The sequence below is a fragment of the Colias eurytheme genome, chromosome 24 (genome assembly GCF_061535395.1).
Source record: "Colias eurytheme isolate Ceu_HAF_F1 chromosome 24, ilColEury1 Martin Lab GWU primary, whole genome shotgun sequence".
In the NCBI taxonomy this organism is placed as follows: Eukaryota; Metazoa; Arthropoda; class Insecta; order Lepidoptera; family Pieridae; genus Colias; species Colias eurytheme.
The window spans coordinates 3,624,714-3,649,265 of record NC_143003.1 but is presented as its reverse complement, the minus strand read 5'-3'; the positions used below and the strand labels follow the sequence as shown (position 1 = coordinate 3,649,265).

Genomic DNA, 24,552 nt, shown 5'->3' with positions numbered 1-24,552 from the left:
TATAATTTATTCGGTTTTAGACAAAGCGGGCAAAGCCGCGGGCGGTAAGCTAGTATAGGTATAATCTACTTTATATAGTGCTTTCAAAATGTGGGCATGATGCTTACGCCTAGGGAGTAAGTCGGTTGCCTACATTCGAAATAGGGTGCTCGAAAATGTAATTTTTGTAAATGTGGTTTCGATAGAGATAAGGTTTCCAGTTATAGGACGGTTAGCTTGGATTAGTTTCTTTTTAGTGATTTAGTTTTTGAGTATATTTTGTTTAACATTCGTTTAGACCTATGAATGACGAAATTTGTTTCGTATCTAATTCAGAAAGTATAGTTACGCTGTTTAAATGTGTTTGTTTCAACAGTTTATGTGCACCTGCTAGATTAAGGTCGGTTATGTTATTTTTATATTTCATTCTTAAATCTTTCCGTTTCATAATTCATAATCCTTTCCATCAGTTTATTGATATTTTTGTCCTCATTTACTGCATATTAAAGCGACAAAACAACATCTAGACTTTATACCAAATCAAAACGATAAGTACATATAAAATGCACATCTTAGTCTATAATCGAAGTAACGATATTTCCCATGCGGCGCCCCTACATCTTATCTGGTTGGAACCACGCTTGACGGTTCTTCGTCAATACGAGTATGATTTGTCTGTTTGTGTGTGTGGATACCGTACACTGGAAGGAGTAAGGATGATAACAATTTTATTGAATTATGGTACTATTTAGTTAAGTGTTGTCGAATTTTGTGAATGAATTTCTTTTTAAGCTATTGCATAGCTTCTATCGCGGGCCTTGAGCGCGGGGACCGAATCGAGAAATTCTGTAACGAAAAAACCTCACGCTCCCCACTCCGACGGGCTCGGAGTTGTGGCTTGAAGGCATGCTATGCAATAGCTTTACCGCGGCAGTCCCCGAGTGCCACACGTCTTTTTTTATGTTTCTGTTGGGTATTTTCTATTAATGTTTCTTTTACTCGTGGTAGAGATAAAGTTTAACAATCAAAATATATGAATTGAGTTTAACTCTTTGTGTTATAAATGGATTCACTTACCTGACATTATTTAAATTTGATTACTGAACGTAAGCAATATGAGTTCTTAGCACGCTAGAGTATTTTCTGTCTTGATAGTTATTATTGATAGTCAATAAAATATTTATTCGCAAAAATTAATCTAGAAAAGTAATCTCTGTGTTCGTGCCATATGTCTATAATGTTACAAATCAATCATTATTTGAACATATCTGAATATATTCTAATCCCCTAAAGCGTTATTAACCATTTCATATAAACATATAATGAAAACTGAATTAGATAATCTAATATGATTGGTATTTGCATCGTCTAGATGTATAAATTTGATATCTGTGGTATCAATACACGACGATTTCTCTGTGCGAGTGTGAGTGTGTGTAACATAGCTGTGTGAAGATACTTGTGTATGTAATGCAGGTTTACGAGTTTTTACGGCAAAGCTGTAAAGATAAATGCTGAGTTCTGATTTGAGGATTTAGCTGTAGTATTTTATTGATTTATAACCTACTAGCTTTCCGCCCGCGGCTTCGCCCGCGTTTTCAAAGAAAAACTGCTGCGTATCTACCGTTCCCGTGGGATTTCCGGGATAAAACCTAGCCTATGTGTTAATCCAAGTTACCTATAGGGTAACTTGGATTAACACATAGGCTAATTTATGTGTGCTAAATTTCATTGAAATCGGTCCAGTAGTTTATGCGTGAAAACCATACATACATACATACTTACATACATAATTACAAACCTTTCCTCTTTATAATATTAGTATAGATAGAAGCTCAGTTAAGTAGTATGTATGTGATATGTATCGTATTATCATTGTTTTCGTAACACAATGCAAATGATGTAATGAGTCGAATCTAAGTAAGTGCAGGTGAACAGTAGGATCAAATTTCGGACCACCCGACGTTTCTGTAGTGTATGTTATTATTATGAAAATTCATAACAGATTAATTTTCTTTTTTTTTTCGTGTGACTTACTTGATTTTTAAATTAAATAATAGGAAGGTTTATCTGCTTCGATAGCCATTAATTTAAAGTTCGTAAGACTCGTTTCTTCTTTCTTTCTTATAGATATAATCTAAATACTCGTTTGACATCCAATCCAAAGCATTGTCCTGAACAGACACAAAAACACAGCTCAAGAACAATGAAATCCAACCAACTAAAAAATAAATTTCACAAACTATGGGGACCTATTATGTGATTCGTCGTTTTTCATAAGGCCAAATAAAAGATGCTCCCATTTTCTATTAAAACACGACTCCCTTCCCGTTTATATCCTTATTAAGATATCTGAAAGTACAAATTGCAGTGCCGTTAAGTGGGAGTGCCTACGGAATTACTCCGAGATTATCTTGAATAAAAATAAAAATTTCCTCAACAAAAAAGCTAGCCGAGCGTAGGCCCCGCTTCAGATTAAAGGCACATTCTGCAATATTTTTCACAAAAGGATACCTTAATCCTTAACAAGTGGGGAGTAAATCCGGCTCCGATTATGTGAGCGTTCGATTATGATTAAGGGCGTTCGCTTGTTTTATTTTGCGATTTTATACGCCGTGTGACGGGATTATTGTTTAGGTTTTAATTTCAGCTGTTCGAGTGGCTTGGTGAATAACAGGATAAAACATTTCAATTTTAATAAGTACGGTAGGACGTTGCTTATGTGGATATTTTTATTCTAGATACATTCAATTTTTTAAACAGCTTTGTTAGTTTATTATTCTACAAACTTATTCATTATTAAGTAGGTAATATTTACAAACAAAGCTTTATTTACTTTTAAACGTTAGCTTAACAAATTGCTTCATATTATAACTAAAAACAAAAATCTCACGATTACATTAATCTAAATATCAACATAAGTCCGCGTCGAATACCTGACTCACACCGTGCGATAACATATCGAGTGTTTACAAAATATGCCCTCATACCTCATTTCAATATTAATATTCCCTAGCTAGGTATTCTACCCGGCTTGCCTTTCATCTGCGCTTTTAATTCGGCTTTCAGAGGGATCATTTAGTAACACCTATGTGGGAACATGTCGGTTTCAATAAACCGGTGGTATATTTTGATTAATATGTAGTTTTTTGTGATGGTAAAATTATTAATTTACATTATTCGGTGCACAATTTAGGTTGAATTATGGTCGGTTGGTGGTTCTCCTTTATATTGATTTTACATTGAAGCTATATATCAACCTAGGTACTACTTTAATATCTTAATTAAGAAAGATGTAGATTCGATACATTAACAAAGGCATTAAGATTTGAGAATTGAGACTATTCGTCTGTCGTTGTAAAATTAAGCTTAGGTATATAACTCAATGTTAATTGAATTAAACAATACTTATTTAATAAAATTTTAAAGCGGCTCGTTTCTAAGTTAGACTAAGTCCTAATGGATAGGTCTTGAAGCACGAATCTACACTATCTACACTAATATTATAAAGAGGAAAACTTTGTTTGTTTGTTTGTTTGTAATGAATAGGCTCATAAACTACTGGACCGATTTTAAAAATTCTTTCACCATTCGAAAGCTACATTATCCACGAGTAACATAGGCTAGGTTTTATCCCGTAAATCCCACGGGAACGGGAACTATGCGGGTTTTTCTTTGAAAACGCGGGCGAACCCGCAGGCGGAAAGCTAGTAATTAATAAAGAAAAAGGATTTATTCATTTATTCTAATTTTCTTTAAAATAAATGATCTAAAGAGATTAAAGAGGGATCAAGGTTTCTATTATATTATACTCTTCTGTTATATTTCTCATGAAGACGATAAAAATTAATATATTTATTTATTGCTTTTGCAAAGTTTCTTAGATAGCAGTTAATGTATAATTGTAACCAATAAATTAATATTTTAAAGTGTTCAAAAGTTATAAGGCGCTTGGAATAATAAAAATTCATGGCGTATTTATACCATTAGTGGAGAGGTAAAGCAGGGGTTAAGTTACGTCACAAGTTAATTTGACTTAGGTTTTTATGACGTCATAAAAATAAGGGCGGCCACGCACGCAACGATTTAATCGCGACGAATTTAAAATACCTCATTAATATAACGACATTTGTAATTACGCTTTAGAATAAATCATAATACTGAATTGTTTAAGGCTAAGTTAGTTAAGTTGGCTAACTTAGCTAAGTAGACTTGAAAGGTAATTGTGAAATTTAAAGTAGGTAACTTATTTTGTAGATCGTTGATGAAGAAAATCGGTTAAAGATATTTACCTTGTTGTTCAGTTGAAAATGTTACAATAATTCTGTCTTCATAGATATATTGTAATCAAATTAAAGAGTTGTTGAATAACCTAAATCACGAAAAAGGCCACCTTTGAGCGCTACAAATATTTTTACCTACATTAAAATGAAATGTCGAGATCTATCAAAAATGCGTATTTACATGCGTATAAATATTTATTTTAAATTTCTTACATGTTTTTTAAAATAATGTTTTCTTTTATTATCAATCATATTATCGTATCAACCATCTACAAACTAAATCTTTGGCATTACCTCGAAATACTATACTCTTCTTCATCTTACGTTATTGTATTTAAAAACCAAAACCGCAAGTATTCCAAGCGACTTGTACGTCACAAAGTGCTATAAATTCCGAAACAGCGTTTAGCATAAATATGCAATAATTAAGCACTCCCCGGGAGCTCTGAATTCATAATTTAAGATAATCCGAATTGCTGTTGTAACGCTTTTGGGAAAAATGCAAGTTTCTATTTTTTAATATTTTAATGCTGCACCGTTATGCATTATTAGAGCTTGCTTGATATATTTTGTTCAAGCTTGGCATTTTATTGGTGTAATTTTTAACGTTTAAAATATATAGTTAAATTCATTACTTATGAAATAGCAGTTTACGTAAGAAAGTAAAACGCACACGTCATGTTGGTATTAGGTAGATACTTTGTGTTTTATATTGAAATCATGAGTTTTTTTAACGTGAATACCAGCCGTGTTCGTTAATTTGCTATATTATGCGAGATATTAACGAGGTAGTTTTGCCATAATGTAGTTAAAATGAACCAGTATCATTCACCCCAATTCGAGCTTGTAACACGACTATTACAACCCCGAAGGCCCGAAACTTTTACAACGCCGTAAAAAATAATTTTATTCCGTTTTTAATAAAAACTGTATTAGCAAACTTACGAAAGTTGAGTACAAAATGGTTCTCATTTTATCATTATCCTTTTAAAAATATTTCGTCTCATTAAAGAAACTCAGGAAAGGATATAAAAATTTAATTACCAAAACTTTGAGAGAAATGTCCCTTTAAGAACAAAAGACTTAAAACGGTGTTCGCAATGAAAAGGTCTTTATTATGCAGGGCCAGATCTGCGGCAGATTACGCGTACTATTAAAATTTCATTAGCGAATTTTATTATCTTCTGATTAATGGCTAGTGCGTTTTATATCTAGAACTCATTACGGCCGTTGGGGCTGTGGGTAGACATCGACACTTCACTAATTGACTTTGCTATAGGTACGCCGGCAACGCATTCTGGATGTTCCTATTTTACGTGATAAAAACCTACACCTATGCGCGAAATTAGGCTGATATAATATGTTTTGTCTATTGATTATCCGGTATATTTAGCTTCGTTATAAAGTATATTTTAATAGGGCAGTTTGTAATAAACATAAGATAGTGATAAACATAGTAACTAGCAATTAGGTAAAAGTAGCGTTACACTTTACTAATTAATATTGTGTTTCTTATTTAATATCCTGCAAGTTCAGCAAAATAAATCAGCTGTTAATCGGCTCGAATTTAGAGAGGATATTTTAAGTGAGAAATTTAGTCGCAGGTCGGGCCGTAGCATAAGAAAATTATTAAATGATGGGGAATCGACTTAATATTACTCAGACAAAGAAGTGTCATCCAATTTGCTTTTAAATTTATATTCAAAGCTTTGTTTGTCAACGTAAACCCTTTAGATAACTGCTAGGTACGTCATTTGCTTTAATTTCCTTTTACCTTTTCACAATACTCTATTATAATAGAAAACTGTGATCCGATTTTCCTTATCGACTGTTTATTTATTTTATGAAATAAGACTCAGAGACTACCTACTAATTTAAAACGTGTGATAAACAGAATTCATCTTAACGTGACCACTCTTTCCTGAGTATTTTGTATGGTATTTTGTAGGGCTTTTATTAATTTATTTTTTTCATTTTTGTTGCACTTACCTACTACATCTAATTATTATTAGTAAATTTTTTCATCACTCTTCACTCACAAAAACGAATAACTAGATCTAGACTTTGAACTCCAATGACCTTGTCCTATCTATCATCATTCATTGATATCAAAGGTCGATTACCTATATACAGTGAAAGATGACAATGTCCCTAACAATACCACAAATTCTACAATCCTACACGCAATAAAGAAAGTTCAAATATAAATTCATTCCGAAATTTCGTGTCACTCTTATAAAAATTGGAACAAACATTTTAAAAGTACAGTAAAATGTGCCCAGCGAAGCTCCGGGCACACGGGGACCACAGCGGCATCCTAATTAAAAATTTACATTTTGAAAGGGATGTTTTAATTCATTATTAAAATTTTGCGGGTGGAGTCGCTTTAATGCACATAATTCACGTCAAATATTGTATCATCGTGTGAAATATTCGGGACGCCATTTGCATTGTTGTCAGTTTTGTTTGTCTTTGGAAAGTTTTTCGTTGGCTTCGCGGGGGTGCGCACAATTGAGATGCTAAATTAATATTATAAGTGCGTATTTATTAGATTGATGTAAATGTTTTATTTAAATAAACACATGAAATTATTAAAAATAATAAGTTTAATTTTTCATGTTACATATTACACCTTTTATTTATTCCATAAAGATCACACTCAATAAAGCATAAATCCAGTTCCCAATAAAGTAGAAAAGAAACAACATTACCATCACAAAGAGTGTTATTGCGATTAAAGAAAGAAATCCTCTTGTTTAGTCTATTCCGCCAAATTCATCAAGGTAAGGCATTATTAGCCAACAAAACGGCTGTCAACGGATTTCACGCCTACCCACAAAGCGACAAAAATCAACATTGTTAAGATTCGGTCCAACATTTAACTCCTTTGATTTCAAACCTCCACAGACCAGCTAAAACAGATAAAAATACGAGTGTACGGCGGCCGAAATTAGACTGATCCGGCCGGCAATAGAGCTTAAAGTTTATTGCAGTCGATGATACTAGAACTTACAAAGTTATTTCGATCTACCCTCATGTTATGAATTATTCAGGTGGCGTTTAATAACTACGAGTGTAGTTTGCGAATACCCGACGGGGTGTCTTTTGTCTCTTTTTACCGAGTTGAAGAAAAAGGGATGCAATTTAGAATGAGATTGAAAGATCAATGCAAAGTCGCCGCATTACATTTTGTCGCTGAATTCATTTAAATAAGAATCGAAAGAAATCTTTCACTTGACGCGACGGGTGACGGATCAGTGTGGGGCATAACGATGCTCAATATTCTATCATCTTATATATAAAAATGAATCGCGAAATGTGTTGGTAAGCGCATAACTCGAGAACGGCTGAACCGATTTCGATAATTCTTTTTTTATTATATTCCTTGAAGTACGAGGATGGTTTTTATGTAGAGAAAACGTAAACATGTACCATGGGCGAAGCCGGGGCGGACCGCTAGTTTATTATATATTTTTTATCTTTTATATTCCATATATTTTAGTACTGATTCTTTTTTATTCCCGGCTTCACCCGTGGTACATATTTCGCAATAAAAGGTAGCCTATGTAAGAACATAGGGTCTCAGGGTCAAAAGATTGTCTGTGCCAAATTTCATCAAAATCGGTCCAGTAGTTTATGCGTGAAAACCATACATAGGTACATACATGCAAACCTTTCCTCTTTATAATATTAGTATTGATTTAATCCTAGTATTATGAACTCGAAAGTATTATGAGGATGGATGACTCCTTAAGCTGATCAGTCTGATCGGATCATTAAAAGAATTATCCGAATATCCTTCTGAAGTCGCAGACTAATATTTAAACTTTAACAATCCCCATTATTTTAAGTCAAATTAACGTATTGTGAATTTATTATCATAAATGATATCGCCTTTATTAACCGACTTCAAAAAAAGGAGGAGGTTATCAATTCGGCCGGTATGTTTTTTTTTTTTTTTATTTTTTATGTATGTACACCGATTACTCCGTGGTTTCTGAACCGATTTACGTGATTCTTTTTTTGTTCGATGCGGGATGGTGTCGAATTGGTCCCATAAAAATTTTATTCGGATAGGCCCAGTAGTTTTTATTTTATGAGCATTTTTGTCTGTATTTGTAAATGTTGCAAGTGCAAGTTTGAAGTCGGTTGTTTTTAACGCAGTTATTGACTTGTGATTATAATCAATTAATATCTTATCAAACTTTTCTCTACAAATAAGTCTAAACTTTTCAAAATAAACTACCTTACTTAAAAATGAGATTATATTAACATGACTTCTCTTTACAGGTACGTCGTCAAAGTAATCAACGCAAGCAGTAGTTTTAAGCCCGACCCACATAGTAGATTCAACAATTGCTGCGAAAAGTTTGCGCCATCTTGAAAATATCTAGCGAATACTTGATAAGTTCTCTGAAAATCTTGATTTACTTCGCGCTGGCTTTATCTGCTAAAAAGGTATGTCATACCCGTGTTTTCTTGTAAGCCTTTGTATAATAAGTATGTAGGTATACTAATATGGAGGCATCTTGAAATAGTAACAAAATTTTCAACAAAATTCTGAAACTAAACAGTTTAGTTTTCACAATTTTGCTGAATACGTTCTTATTATATTTGTAATAGTTGCCATTTAATATTTATATACCTAGTTGATGCAATTTTTCAAGGTGGACTTTATTAAGTAGGTTGTCACTTAAGTGACCATTTCAGGCCAAATCTTCCCTTTTGTCAATTAAATAATAAAATAACAAGAAGGGTAATGGTAATATCTAAAATAATACATATTTAAAAACTCGCATTAAAAAACCAGACATATTGTCAGGTTTCCACTTACATCCTTAATACCTAGACCATCTAAGCTTACTCTAAGCCCTAAAAACTATCCATAGCCGACGGATTACAACAATCGAACTTTTAATTTATCGTTGCAATTTTGTTCCTTGCAGTAAGTTTCCTACAGTTGGCGTCTGCTTGATTAATTGCCACTAGTAAATACTGGATAATAAATTGTCTGTGTGTTATAGAAATGTACTTTAGTTCGTAATTGTTACATAATTCTGTAGTAAACTGTTCGTGCAAATTGGATTTTTAAGCTCAAATGTTTTACTTGTGTCAAGTAGGTAATGTTGAATTATTGGTACATTGAAATATTTTTAAATTAATAGTGTGAGTCGTTCTTGAAGCCACGAATTTTTAAATGCTCAATTATGCTATTTGAAAGGGATAAAGCATCAAACATTTGCACAGTTTTAGACTTTTTATAATAAAAAAGACTTAAATCGCTTATATTAATTAGCCAATTAGCCTATTACGAAGTAATGATTGAATTTACAATACAAAATAACATTTTCAATGTAATTAATGTTTGTTCTTCCAAATCTATTTTAAACGGCTTTACTGATAAACAATGTTTTATTTTATAAACAACGGATTGGTTACCGTTTGAAAGGCTATGAGTAATTCTCGCTGATTTAATTATTTGAATCATAGCTCCTCCTGTATTACCTACTTTTTTGTTTCATGATTTGAGAACAAAATATTTAGTGATAATTTTACTTACAACTTAGCAACTACAATTTAAAATACGCATAGAGTAGGTAATCGTGTTTTAATTAGCATACTTTTCATTTTAATTCCTGTTTATATTTTACTTTTAGTACTTTTTGTTGCAATGAGACATCCATGAAGTTAAAATTAATTATTATAATAAAGAATACAATTTGAAATTTATTTAGTAGTATAATTAACATTCAAAAACATAAACTTCACTACGTACATAGTATAAAACAAAGTCGCTTTTTCTGTCCCTATGTCCCTATGTATGCTTAAATCTTTGAAACTACGCAACGGATTTTGATGCGGTTTTTTAATAGATAGATTGATTCAAGAGGAAGGTTTTAGTATATAATTTATAAGGTTATAGACAAAGCGAGCGAAACCGTTTTAGTATATAATTTATAAGGTTGTAGACAAAGCGAGCGAAACCGCGGGAGGAAAGCTACTTTATAAACTATCTTTTAATGAATCATGCAGTGAAAAAAATGTTGAATAGCGCGAAGAAAAACGTAATTTTGTGTATTAATTTAGACAATAAATTATAAATGCTCGTGCCTTGTAAATTATGGTTTTAAATAATTAATTATTTAGGTCGTGAGCCACTTAGCGAACGGTAATGTGCCAACCATTACGGTAATGGATGATGCAACTATGTGCTGTCACGTGGCTTCACTTGTAGTTTTTGAAGTCATATTTTGTATGGAGCTTTCGTGGCATGGCTTCTTAGTTGCGTTGGTTACTAGTTTTTGTTTGTAATTGTTTATAGTATTCATCGGTATTATTGGTATTGTTAAATGTTAGATATTAAAATTTTCTCGTTATTATGGAGTTATTAATAGGTAGGTGTAATTTATATTTAAGTCAATTTTTGTCCAAAATCTTTATACCTTTTTCTTTTATAAGCGCAACTAGAGACTAAAATTCTTATCATGCGTGAATTTTTATTTCAATTTAAAACTTAAATAATATTTACGGAGCATGTTAAAATGTAATTTCTCGTACGTTCTATATATTCATTTCTATCTAATAAAAACTAAAAATCCTGTCGCTAAATATAAACTACACTACCTCAGAAACATGCGACCATTCAGGAAATTCGAGCACATTAATTACAAAAATATGTTTTCCGTATTCTTATCGTATTACGTGATATTACCAAAGCCTATCTATTACGGCATATTGTCCATAAATCTCTTTATTACGGATTCGCTTACTATCCGAGCGTCGTCAAATCCGAGCATATAATGGGGAATCGATCTTTATTATAACTTTTATGTGAACACACCCAGATTAATATGATCACTAGCCAAATATTCTTATGGAGTAATCTTGTGATTTTTCTGTCAACATGAACTATTTGAAGGTAACTAACGAAATATTTGAAAAACGTCACTCGAAATGGAAATATATCTAATTGTAATCGAAACATGAATGTTTGCTTCTATATATTATCATTTTACAAAAATACTTATTGTATTTAACTAAACTTATTAGTATTTTTATTTAGTTATTAGTACACTATAAATAAATGTAATAAACCTAATACAATTGAAAAAAAAATATTTGGTTGCATACATTTTTTTATGCTACCAAATAATTCATATCTCTATTGAATCATACACTCATTTTTTATAACACACAGATTTAAACGCACATTTATCCAATAATTTTCGCAATACCCGTCACCTACCAATTAAGGGGACTATTCTAACACTCAGCTATTTTCTATAACTCCTACACTTAACAGGATACACTAACTGCTAGCACGCGACTCCACTCGTTCCCTTCGATATATTATTTATTGGTTAAGGGTTCACACGGGTATAGTTCGACTAGTATGGAATATTATCGTTAGTACTTTAAGCTTTTTCTTAAACACATCTATTAGTTGATAATAATATCAAATTTCTGTGAATTTAGATAAAGAAAACGTTTTGCTCTTTATAATTAATATTAATTTAATATTAATTACATTTTTATTTATTTGACAAGCTTGGATCCTGTTTTTACGATTTTTTTTCATACCTGTGTTGAAAAATAAGAATCATCCGAGCCTGGACATTATTAAGACCATGTTGCCATAAAGCTCTGTAACAACTATTTGCTTATTATTTAATTAAAACCGTACAATTATATCATCTCCACATTGTCCAGATAAATTGCAACAGAAGTCGCCAATACCACAAACCAAATGAATTATTGACCCCAAAAATATCGATTGCTCCCGAAATCTCGGACCAGGGAACAATACGAATGACAAATGAAATTTGACGGCACCATAAATCTAAAGGTATAATAAAAGATTATCTTTCCCCTGGAATAAATACTACAGGGGACTGACAATAGCTTCTTTATTAAGGATGCTACGTGATCATGTTTTGTTTTGCTGTTAGGGGAGCGCCATACGAATGCGTCTATTGTTGTGTTGTACTTTTAAAATATTTAATATCGCACATGGTTTTAGTAGAATTATCTATGGATCTATACAAATAGAATTGTAGTGTTTTTTTGTAATAGTAAAATAGTCGTATATAGCAACGACTTTATATTCTTGTCAGTTTCTGTGTCTTATTTGTTAAACTGCACGATTTTTGTCTAATTAGAGCTGATATTTCAAGAAGTAAGGTTATTCTAAACTTAGAAAAACGTACAAATGTCATATGTCAAGTATGTATGTCATTTTTAAAACTTATAAAGCCTACGAATAGCGTAGAGTATAATATATTATCCAGTATTCAAAGAACTGGACATGTCCTTTATTAAAACGCTAATGTTATTATTGTAAAAGGTCTAAATATATCTGTATGTATACCATTGTAATATGAATTATTCACAAAAGGCCTTAATTAAGTAGACTCGTAATTTCAAAGTCAAAAAATGATGTTAGTTTAATTTTCGGATAATAAAAAACGCAGTACAGTCATTATTATTATTTTAGTGTAGGTACATATCTATATTTTTCAATGTTTTACATATGTAAAACATATTGAAGGTTTAAGTTAAATTTGAATGCTTTATTAGAAAAAATAACTAAATTATTATTTATATTGAGAAAGATCTAGAAGTGCAAGCTATAAAACTGAGCAGATGAAACTGTCACTAGAGTGGAAAGTTTCTACAAACTATACACTTATTAAAGCTTAATCAAGTGTTTTTCTTGAGAACTTAGAAATGGGATTTATTTTTTAACCCTTCTTTATTAGTTTGATACTACTTTTGCTTTCCAATTTACTATACCTACTGGTTATATTTATATACTGGTTGTATAAATAGTGCAGTCGGGTTAAAAGGTATTTGGCATAATCGTGATTATCATAAATACCTAAATGTAAATAAAATAAAATATAAAAATCTCGCTACAAATTGTTTTTATCAGTCTTCCCTGATTTCCGAACCCATATAACTGGTCTCGTTAAATTAATACAAAAGTATTTAAAAAATATAACTTATAAACATTTAGAAACTGTTTTTATTTTCCTGTCTACGTGTCACAATAAAGCAACCGACAGTCGCAAGTATTTTCATACAAATGCATAGTAAAATAAAATTAACTCTCCATTTCTCACAAGCCATGCAAATCTAATTACAATAATAACTCAATAATGTCATTCAAAGTTAAAAAGCGTAACAAAAGTATCAAACCCAAAGGAAGTCAAACACGAAGCAACCACTGAACTATAGTACTAATTATGAATTACTAGCTTTCCGTCCGCGGCTTCGTCCGCGTTTTCAAAGAAAAACCCGCATAGATCCCGTTCCCATGGGATTTCCGTGATAAAACCTATCCTATGTTGTAATCCAAATTACCCTCTATATGTGTGCTTAATTTCATTGTAATAGGTTCAGTAGTATTTGCGTGAAAGAGTAACAAACATACATAAACATAAACATACATCTATCCTCACAAACTTTCGCATTTATAATATTAGTAGGAAAGACGTAAATAACCCGGCTTAATTAAATGCTCAATGCAGAATGTTTATGTCGGAAACAATTTGTTACAATTATATTAGTTCGGATTATAATATGTGGTTTGTTTTTCGAAGGTTATTTTCAATTGTAATGCTTTGTTTGCATGGAATCTAGAATATTATCATATTCTGTACGTAGGTATATCGTATTTAAAGATTTGCTTACGAGAAGGATAAAATCATCAAACCAATGATAAAACGCACTGAGTACCTACGAGATATTTGGTAAATATGTATATGTATTTGTATTGAAATGGGAGCATCGTCTTCTAAGCTTCTACTTCAAACATTTCTTACCTCAAGTATATAACTTATATGATAAACAAAACTATTGGTTGTATAGTTTTGTAATTATTATTTTATTACTTATGTGTTTTTTAAATAACTACAATTATCAATTAAATGATCATTTTATGCATACATGCATTCAAATTAATATATAAAATTGCGCATACATATAATATCAAATGATCACCAAGTAAAGCAACTTTACGAGGGCACCAAATGAAGCTCAGGTTATTATATAGATATTTATTGATTCATTTCATCGCTAAAAGCTTTTCGTTTCACCCAATTTATAGCAATTATCATTTACTTCATTAACGGCTTAATCAAGTACTTAACCCACAGAACTCAATATCTCAGACTCAATTTAAATTTATACTTATTATTAATTAACTACGAGCGTGTGCAAGCAGCATATTTCGGTTGAATTTTGATAATTTTTGCGTTGGTGTAAAAATAGAACATTTTTTTTTTTTATAACATAAGAAGGCAAACGATCAGACGCCTTGCCTGGTGGTAAGCTAAGTGCGCCGCCCATAGACTACCGCAACTGATGTTAAACTTGGCCTTTCAGGTAGCATAACATAGCTAACCTCAGTACTTAGATTTACTACAACCTCAGAATCAAAAATATATTACTAACTAAAATATTTATCATATTTATTTAATATTGCATCCTAAAATACATATAGGATACGCAAGTTTTACCAAGCTCTTAATACACTTAAATCCCGTAATTAATACCTTAAAATGTATTTTATAGGCGCAATACATAAAATATAAGCCCTAACTCGATAAACGACTTACCTAATTGTTTTGCCGAAATAAAAAGGTAATTTAATTTAGCTACGTCCACTACAGTTAATTTGAGCATATCGATTCGATTCCGATTTTACGACTCGAGCACTTTTGATAACCAGTTGTTTTGTCCAAGTGCTTTTACGATTTTAAATGTAATTGATTTCCTGATAATCGATATTTCAATTGAATCGACAATTTTTAATCTGTAACTACTGAATTGGTTTTGGTGAACTGTTGGTTAAATTTAACTAGAAGTTATTAAGGTATTGATAAGATTAATATTATTCCGCTTTTCTGTTAGAATTTGCATTGGTAGATTAATTTTTCCACCAGTAAACATTTTTCGTAATCTATACTAATATTATAAAGCTGAAGAGTTTGTTTGTTTAAACGCGCTATTCTCAGAAACTACTGGTCCGATTTGAAAAATTATTTCGGTGTTAGATAGCCCATTCACCAAGGAAGGCTATAGGCTATTATATATATATATCATCACGCTAAGACCAACAGGAGCGGAGCAATGCGGGTGAAACCGCGAAGCACAGCTAGTTTATTATAATTTTAGATACATTTATTTGAACTAAAATAACAATAAAGACGCGGCATTTTCTGAACTTTCTTTAAACTTAAGTGTGTCAACTTAAGTTGTCTTAAGTGTGTGTTAAAAATATATTTTAGTAAGTTTGCTAACGTTAAATCATTCAGCTACTACCTAATTAACCTTACTAGGTATACCTACCTTCACTGAACTGCACCTTCCGAGAATAAGTTCATAATCAATGCATTATCGGATTGATTTACGATCTTAATAATGATTCATAAAATACGATGCGTAATTAGACCGCGAGTTCTTGCTATGAAGGTTTCAAATATGTTTCTTGAAAATAATAATTTTTAATGATGAAAGGGTATTATTGCTGTCTTTATTGATAAGTTATTATTGATTGAAATTTTATGTCAATAATTTTACTTACAACTAGCAGTCCGCCCCGGCTTCGCCCGTGGTACATGTTTACGTTTTCTCTACATAAGAACCATCCTCGTACTTCAAGGAATATAATAAAAAAAGAATTATCGGAATCGGTTCAGCCGTTCTCGAGTTATGCGCTTACCAACACATTTTGCGATTCATTTTTATATATAAGAGAAGATATATTAAATTAAGTAATATTGACAGAGTAATGTGACGTTTAAAAAATATTAAGACGAATTTGGTACGTTTTCATAGAATCTTCAAATTCAAATTATTCGTAAATTATACAAAATATTTTAGTATTGATGTTAACAATATTTCCACGGTCCATGATTTTAGAACTTTTATAAAACCCGTCAGTAACTCGGTAAGTATGTTTTTAACTTTATTACTTCTAACGAAATGTTGTTTTATCGTTGCTCGTTATAAACACTATCTCTCCAACGTCAAAACTTTAACAATAAGCAGTTGAAAATAAAATTCGCACAAAAACAAGGAACTTGCTAGAGCTCGTACATTAACCGGCTAAAACCGAGATTCGTATGATTCATGCCTTGCTATAACTGACGGGGTGAATATGTCACCGCTTTTGTGGGACTTTTTTATTTTTGTTAAGAGCCATTTCCAGATGTATATTATTATACCTCATTAGGTATACGTACGTATCTCTACGAACTTTTTCCGAGAATTAAACATTTTTAATTCTCGGAAAAAGTCACATACTATCAGTTAAAGAATGTTGCGAAACTTAACAATAAAATACATACGTAACTAGAAGCATTTCTGGCACAATTTCAACTTAATCTTTATAAAGTACAATTATTTCTATTCATATATTTTCCGCAGTAAAACCTCCTAATAGAATTAAATGCAATTCAAATTTTCTTTTTCGTAGGTAATATGTGACTGGCCACTAACAAAAAAAAAACACAAAAGAAAAAGAATAAAATCATTCGAAATTCGAATTAGGCGGGAACGTACCATTCCTGTTGTAGACATATTGCCTCTAACGTACTCTTGACGCCGTATATCATAATTTTATCGCTAATGTAAGCTCGCAGGTATGTCTGTGTTTGTTCTTCGCTTTTCTCATTGTATTCGTTACGCTCGATTACGTTTCCACGTTAGTGCTAGGTTTCCACATAAATTTCCTTACAATGCAAGCGAATAAAATATACAATGTAGCGCCTTTTGTTTATGGAGAATTTAAGGCGTTAGGGAAATAACGCTTGTTTTATGGTATTATACGCGGTTGAATGTTTTTGAAAGTATTAGTTTTTCAGTGTTGAAATTTATTTTGAATAATTCGGGCAATATATTTATGAAGGCATTCTCTCGTTGGTATTTGTTACTTTTTTGCCAGAGTCATGGCACACATAGCTTCAATCCCGTAATTATTTTAAATTTTAATGTATCCAAAGACCTAATGATCTTCACAAAATATAATGAGATTTAAATAACCTTTGAAATAAATAAGAAGTATTATTTAATGACCTGTGTTTGATAATTATCGATAATCCGTAACTCATCTTCATTTAAATGCAATTAAAACCAACCCACACATATTCAAATTCAATTCAAAGTCAAAGTGATAAAAAATCTGTATATTATTCTGTATTTAACCTTTACGGTTACGGATATACATTGATCAAATACACCTACGTTTGTTAATTGATATCTAGGTACATTTATGTATAAAAAAGTCGATGAATGAAATTAAAAAAAAGTTAGATAATTATACAGGTAGAAATGTATATAAATCAAATGTTCTTAAAACAATACTAAACTTCAGTCTACCTCTGCAACTGCTATGTAAGTTAAATCAACGCAAAAACTTGACAAATTGGATGATTTACCGGAATATTACCTATTCTATTCAAATAAATAATCAGGACAAAATATTAACATCAAAATATTAGCCTATTTTAACCGTGTACCAATTCCTATAAAAGAAAACAATAATATCTTGACGCTAGTGTAAACTAATCTTAACACTTAGTGAATACTCATACTAACATTAGCAATTGTAATTGTAATAAGAAATCAATACTATTTATTTTGACGCAAGTGTAAACTAACCTTAACATTAAGTGAATACTCATCCTAACATTGAAATGCACCACCATTGCAAAATGAAATCATTTGCTTCTAAGAAGATGTGGGATCTCGCTTGTTCGTGCTAATTATTGATCGTTATCAACAATTTAGCGCAATTGTTTTAATCTTACACAAGTAGGTCAAATGGCTTTATCCACCTAACTTGGATATGACACAGAAAGAATAGATGTACACTGTAGTTACATTGTACATAAGAACACATTTTTAATGTAGGTAAGTATCACTTAAATCAGTCTTATTATTTATATTTAAAAAAAATTACCAGGAACAATACTTATACATAGTTGTTTAAAAATATTCTCTTGACGAACGTTATATCGATTCAAATAAAATTACAATGTCAAACTTCAATCTAAGCTTATAACTATTAAACTTAAATCGATAAACATTTGAGAGCCAATAAATTAAGAAATATTTCCCCAAACGTCTTACATCACTGATAATATTATATCTTCAGTATCGATCTTTGAGAATTCATGTCAAATACTAATTAATATTCATTAAATTTATATGTACGTTAATCTGACGTTGAGCAAACATTATTATTGACGCTATTCCTGTTTACTGAGTATACATTTTATAGCTATAGAAGAATTATATTAAATAAGTAATTTATTTGCTTTTTATTGATCATAAAAAATATTTTGTGGATAATAATTTTGCAGTGAAGAAATGGTGGTGAGTTTCGAGTTTTTGTAAGCACTGTCATTAGAATGTAATAACAGTGGCGATTTTAAAAATTTATAGTTCAGTATATCTGAATTTAATTAACCTAAAATCTCCACCATAAATACTCGAATTTTATATGTCAAAGATTTGAAAATTTACCGCTTGAAGTAAAACTTAAAAACTTTACCTTACTTGGCCTTCTAAAACCTTATTTACCCAGATTGTCAAACACAAATACCAAAAAGCACGCAAAGCATCTCAATATTAATTAAGACTTAATAAATAATAGAATATAAAATAATAACAGCATCCCCAGAGCCATTAACTTGTATAATTTAGCCCAACTTCGCCACTGTCCATCGCATAACGTATTTACTGCGACGAAATATTAATCTCCTCTGTAACGAAGCTACGATAGTTTGGCCGCCATAGATAATGCAAGCGGACGCGGGATTGGTTTTATGTTTAGATTTTATAGTTTGATGCCTCCGAGCACAGTTCTCTGTGAGTTATTTTGTAATGAGGTGCCAGAGTTCGTTAATGCGGAAACTGTATTAAGTTAAACCTTTATTGCACATCACTACTTTATTGTGTAAAGAGTAAATTCAGAGCAAGTTAATTTTCTTTTATATATAAGTAGTTCCACAATTATTAGCCCTGTAAAGTATGTAGATAATTTCATAATCATTCATCAGTAGATATCAAATATTTCTTACGCATATTACTAATGCAAGAGCTAAGAAGGATGTTGTATTTCTCCTACATAAGCCTCCATAAGCCTCTGAAAATTTGAGAGATCGTAGATAGCTCATAAATATAGCATTGCCTAACCACGACGTTTTTATGTTTATTAAAATCACAAATGAAGTCATATCCGCGAGTAAAACTAGTACCTAAATCTCCGATGAACCGATTGGTGTTACAATCTCAGCTTTAATTCAAGAAGCAAACTCAACACCTCAACAGATAACTGAGCACTGCTGTATCCAACGAAGCGGCGCGATCTCATTACGGACACACCGCATCTGCACTGCATAATCTATAGTAATATTGTTAAAACGAACAGCTAGTATTCATTGCAAAAGTTACGTAGCACTAAAATAATTGAATTCCTCGTATAGTTTTAAACCTTAATACGATACCCGAGTGGGCAAATTGTGTATACGAGAAAGTTAAATGATAATCGTTTTTATGAGGGTAGCTGCAATTTGTAATTACATACGTAAAGACCGTGGTAACATTTTTAATGACTTACTTATGAAAATTATACTCGTAACAGTTTAAAGTAGGTCTATGAAATTTTTTACATTAATAGTTTTTTAAAATTACAATTTGATAAGATACATTTTTTAAGGAAATTCGTATCTCTACCCTATAAAGTATTTTAAGAAAGTATGAAGTAATAAAGTACTTGAAAAGTTTACAGTCCAATTTTCTTCAAAATGTATTGTACACTGTAATATATTCTACATTTCAACTCTATACTCCTTGAAAGAAAGCTGAAGCTCTGCAGACGTAATCAGTGACGTCTTTAAATTATAAAGAAAAAGTTTCCCGAGATGGATGTACAACATAACCGTGTGTTAGACAGAGATAGCAGATGTCTGGGATAGAACAAGTTTGAATTTACGGCTTAACGGTTTTTTAGGAAGTACTAGGTATGATTAATGTTATTAAAAGTTTTGGAATTTAGCAATTTTAGCGCCCTTTTTGATTTATTTCTGTGAGGGGGTGTTTAAACTGCGGTTTTGTGGTAGCTAAGCGATATTTAGGATATTAAATGTTAAAGTGTTTTATGTCATCTAGGATATAAAACAACGTGTTATTATTCGAAATTATTTACTAATAGGTATGCAAATACTAAGTTGTTTAAAAATGCTCATAAAGACTACGTCTATACATTATAAGGAATATTGATCTTATAATACAAGATTCAGTTTTCAGATTTAATATTTGATTTTAAAGCAATTCTAAATCAAGTCCTTATTACCTAATATTACGTTTGTTAAACAAAAATTATGAAAAAAGCAATCATCAATTGCCACACGCAAATAAACAACCTTTTTACACGAATGAAAGAAAGTATAATCTGAAACACTTTAATTTCTTCAGCCAATACCTAAGTGGATGTAAGAGGGGGTAGGAGAGTGGGGAGGGGGGGGGGTTTGAAACTTTCGCTATTACAACGAATGGGTGTTTAAATTTTGCAATAAAAGTTCTCGCGTTGTTTATAGGTATATGTATTTTGTTAGCTTTCCAAAGGGCTTTGTGACGTTGACTTTCTTACTTTGGGGATCACATTATTGGTTTTTAAATTTATGCTTGGAAGTGATAATGAATTTGGTATTTACTCAGTAATGTAACAAAAGGAAGTTGGGTTTTCTTTAACTTTAAGGTAAATAGAATCGATGAAGGGACTTTGGTTTATTTTTACTTTGAGTACAATAGTATTTATTGTTTTGCTTCCCAGATAAAGATAATACGGCAGATTAAATGAAAACTTTCCGCGCGTGGCTTCGCTCGCTTTTTAGTGTTAAGTGATATAATAAAACCTTCCTCTTTAATCACTATATCTATAAATAAAAAAACCGCATCAAATCCATTGCGTGGTTTTAAAGATTTATGCATACATAGGGATATAGGGACAGAGGAAGCGACTTTGTTTTATACTAGTGATAGCTGCCTCGGTATGTCTCATTTATCTTGAAGCTCAACTTGTTAGTTCTTGAAAATACGGGTTTTCTCACTATAGTTTATTTCCCTACCGATGGGAGCAGTTGATGTGAATATTTTGAAGATACATTAAAATTGTTGGCCTTAATCGCTCTACCTCAATGAAAATAACACATAATAATCTTTAAAATACACAATGCAACATAATATAAAAATGACTACAGAATATGCTCCCTTTCGAAGACAATCCCTCTCTTCCAAAGGCAATCCCATACACAACATACATATTAAATGTAACTATTACATCATACATGGCTCTCTCAAGTTTGTCATGAACACCTGTGCCTAATCACGTTATAACTATACATAGTATAAACCTATATATACATATACCTACATCTAGTAAACATATCACTGTCAAATACAAGTTACTAACTTGATTAATTTAGTTAACTACGGGAATTGTATAATTATTTTTGTACGCTTAGCAACTAGGTACATATTTCGTTTGAACAAGGGCGTTTGTTTCATAAATTAGGTCATTTCATGATAATGCTTTCAGATACTATTTGTGTATTTATTTTTCGTTCTCATTAAGTTCAAGTTTTACGGCATTTATTCTCCCTTTCTGACTAAAATAAATTAAACTGTTAAGAAAATGACACTATCTTTATTTTTTATTGTTCCATTAGCAGTGCTCCGCTCCTGTTGGTCTTAGCGTGATGATATATGGCCTATAGCCTTCCTCGATAAATGGGCTATCTAACACCGAAAGAATTTTTCAAATCGGACCAGTAGTTCCCAAGATAAGCGCGTTCCAAAAACAAACAAACTCTTCAGCTTTATAATATTAGTATAGATTGCTGCCATTTGTGATAATATTTGTCGAACTTCAAACAACGTATCGATAAATTGTCCTCCTTTTTCGAAGTCGGTTAGAAAAATTAAGAACACTCTAACCTAAGCTGTCGGGCGTAATGGTCAGTGATTTTTGCTCCGTTAATGTAAAGTCATGACGCTAATCTACTTAAGCGGCTAATTAGTAATTACTAAGTTAATTTGCGTACCTAATACTGATCCACTTATTATATTTACATCGTCGTGGCTACGTTAATTTGTGATTTATTTTTAGTAGGTTAGTATTTTCTGATACAGTTTATGACAGGGAGTTTTAAAATGAGATATCGTATTTTAAGTGAAGATTTTGAATTTTTTAAACAGGCTAAAAAGAAGTAAACATTCGCAATAGCTGAATTTTTTTTTTTTTATAAATCTGTGTTTGACATTTTCATATAGGTAGGTAGTAATTTTGAAAGGGGATAAATTGTATAAAGATTTTGGTATGTATCTATTCCTGTAATATGTATTAAGACGATTGATGTGTAAGCTCCTAATTTACAACCTTATTGATAAACGTGCTAAAGTAAAACCGGAAAGCACACAATTGAAATAAAATTTATTTATACATTTCGATGATCAAAAGAACGGAAATTCATATACAAATATTTTCACCAAATTACCGATTAAAATGTATATATTTATCATGATATTAAAACCTACACAAAACCACTCAAACACCCTTATTAAACATTGAACGTAAGTTGTACATTTCGGTACTCAAAGCACATGGATATTTTCGCTCGACGTATACTATATACAGTATGTTACATTTACGGTAAGGCTCGTTATACAGGGTGTTACGTGGGAGGGTAAGTGAGGTTCTTACGCTCACCTGTGGCCGACATTAAGCGAACATGAAACAGGAACGCAGTTTTAAATTTTAAGATAATATTAAATGGGTTTATTAGAGGATAGTGGCGGTAAATGGTATGTTGTAGAATTAATTATGAAGAAAACAGTAGTTACGCTTTTGGTACAGTGAATTCTTAACAACTTTATGAGAAAATTTTCCACAAAATAAGTATGTTAAAATATGAAAACAACGATGTTTAATGTGTTGTTTCTTTTTTCTTTATTCGAACCGCTAGGGACTGGAACATGCTTCCTGAATCTGTGTTCCCCGATGAGTACAATATGGGGTTCTTCAAGAGGCGAGTGAACAGGTACATTCTAGAGAATACCAAATATACATTTGACACAAAAATCTCCATTTAAAAGTTGGTCAAAATCATTGCTTTTTAATTTTTATCACTTTAATAATAGATAATTAACATACAATTTATACCCTATTATTATGTACTATTATAGATATTACACTATATCGATTTCATAATTGTAGTAAATTAAAAGTTATTGTTAAGGAGAAGCCATCTTAATGTTACATTCGACTAGGTATACGTTGTTAAAATAAGTATAAGTCAACTAATATTCTGAAGAGGAAATATTTAATTGTTTGTATCTTATTTTCCTGTTTATTTATGCGAAATGATTCTAATATTATTTGCTCAATGTCTTAGCAATCTACTGAAACAAATGAGGCAACGAAATAAGTGGCATACGATATTTTTAATACTCGTTTAGTATTAAAAATAATATTATTTTGTATCACTTTCAGTTTATTTTTTTGCTTCCACGTGTAGGGCAATTAACCCTCAGCGTTATACTAGAAAAAAACTTTTCTATGATCTCTTGTAACAGATCTCTTATACCTTGAACAATAGGTTGGAAAAACGACGGGAAAACTTGATGCAAGAATACATTATAAATGTAGGATAGTTTTAAGATTTTTGTTGTTTTAAATTTTTATTGAATGTTTTGAGTATAAAATTAAAGAGTATTTTAGGTATGTAAGTTAAGCATAACTTTGTAAGTTTGCTTCTATTTCCACCAAATGTAAAATAGTTCAACAAAAGCTGAAGTATCTATATACCTTAGATACTGGCTACTTTGCTATTGTATGATGAATACGACCTAAGGTAGAAACCTTACAAGTAATAATAGAGATATCCCATAGTAGTATTTATACTAATAATAATATCTATTCTTAAATAATAATGTGTAGCTCAGGAATCTAAACACCTTCGCCTTAACCACAATGATATGAATAAAATATGCACAGTAACGATGCATTGTGCTTAGAAATAGTTATACAATTACATATATCGTTTAATTCTTCTCAAATGTTCGATATAAAATTATGTAGATATGAGATCTATCATTGACATTCTTAAGAATATGAGAGGTTAAAAAATATTTTAATAACTAATCATTACGCTTTTATTGTTAATTCTATTGTGTAAAAATATGAAAAATACTAGTACAGGTCGTTGACCTTCGCTCATCT

At 31.2% G+C, this 24,552-nt stretch overlaps 1 protein-coding gene across 3 annotated transcripts in view; it reads left to right on the top strand.

Annotated features, from left to right (window-relative positions):
- Cirl (Calcium-independent receptor for alpha-latrotoxin) overlaps positions 1-24,552 on the top strand; it is a 245,505-nt gene that overhangs the window by 85,340 nt on the left and 135,613 nt on the right. The window lies entirely within an intron of this gene.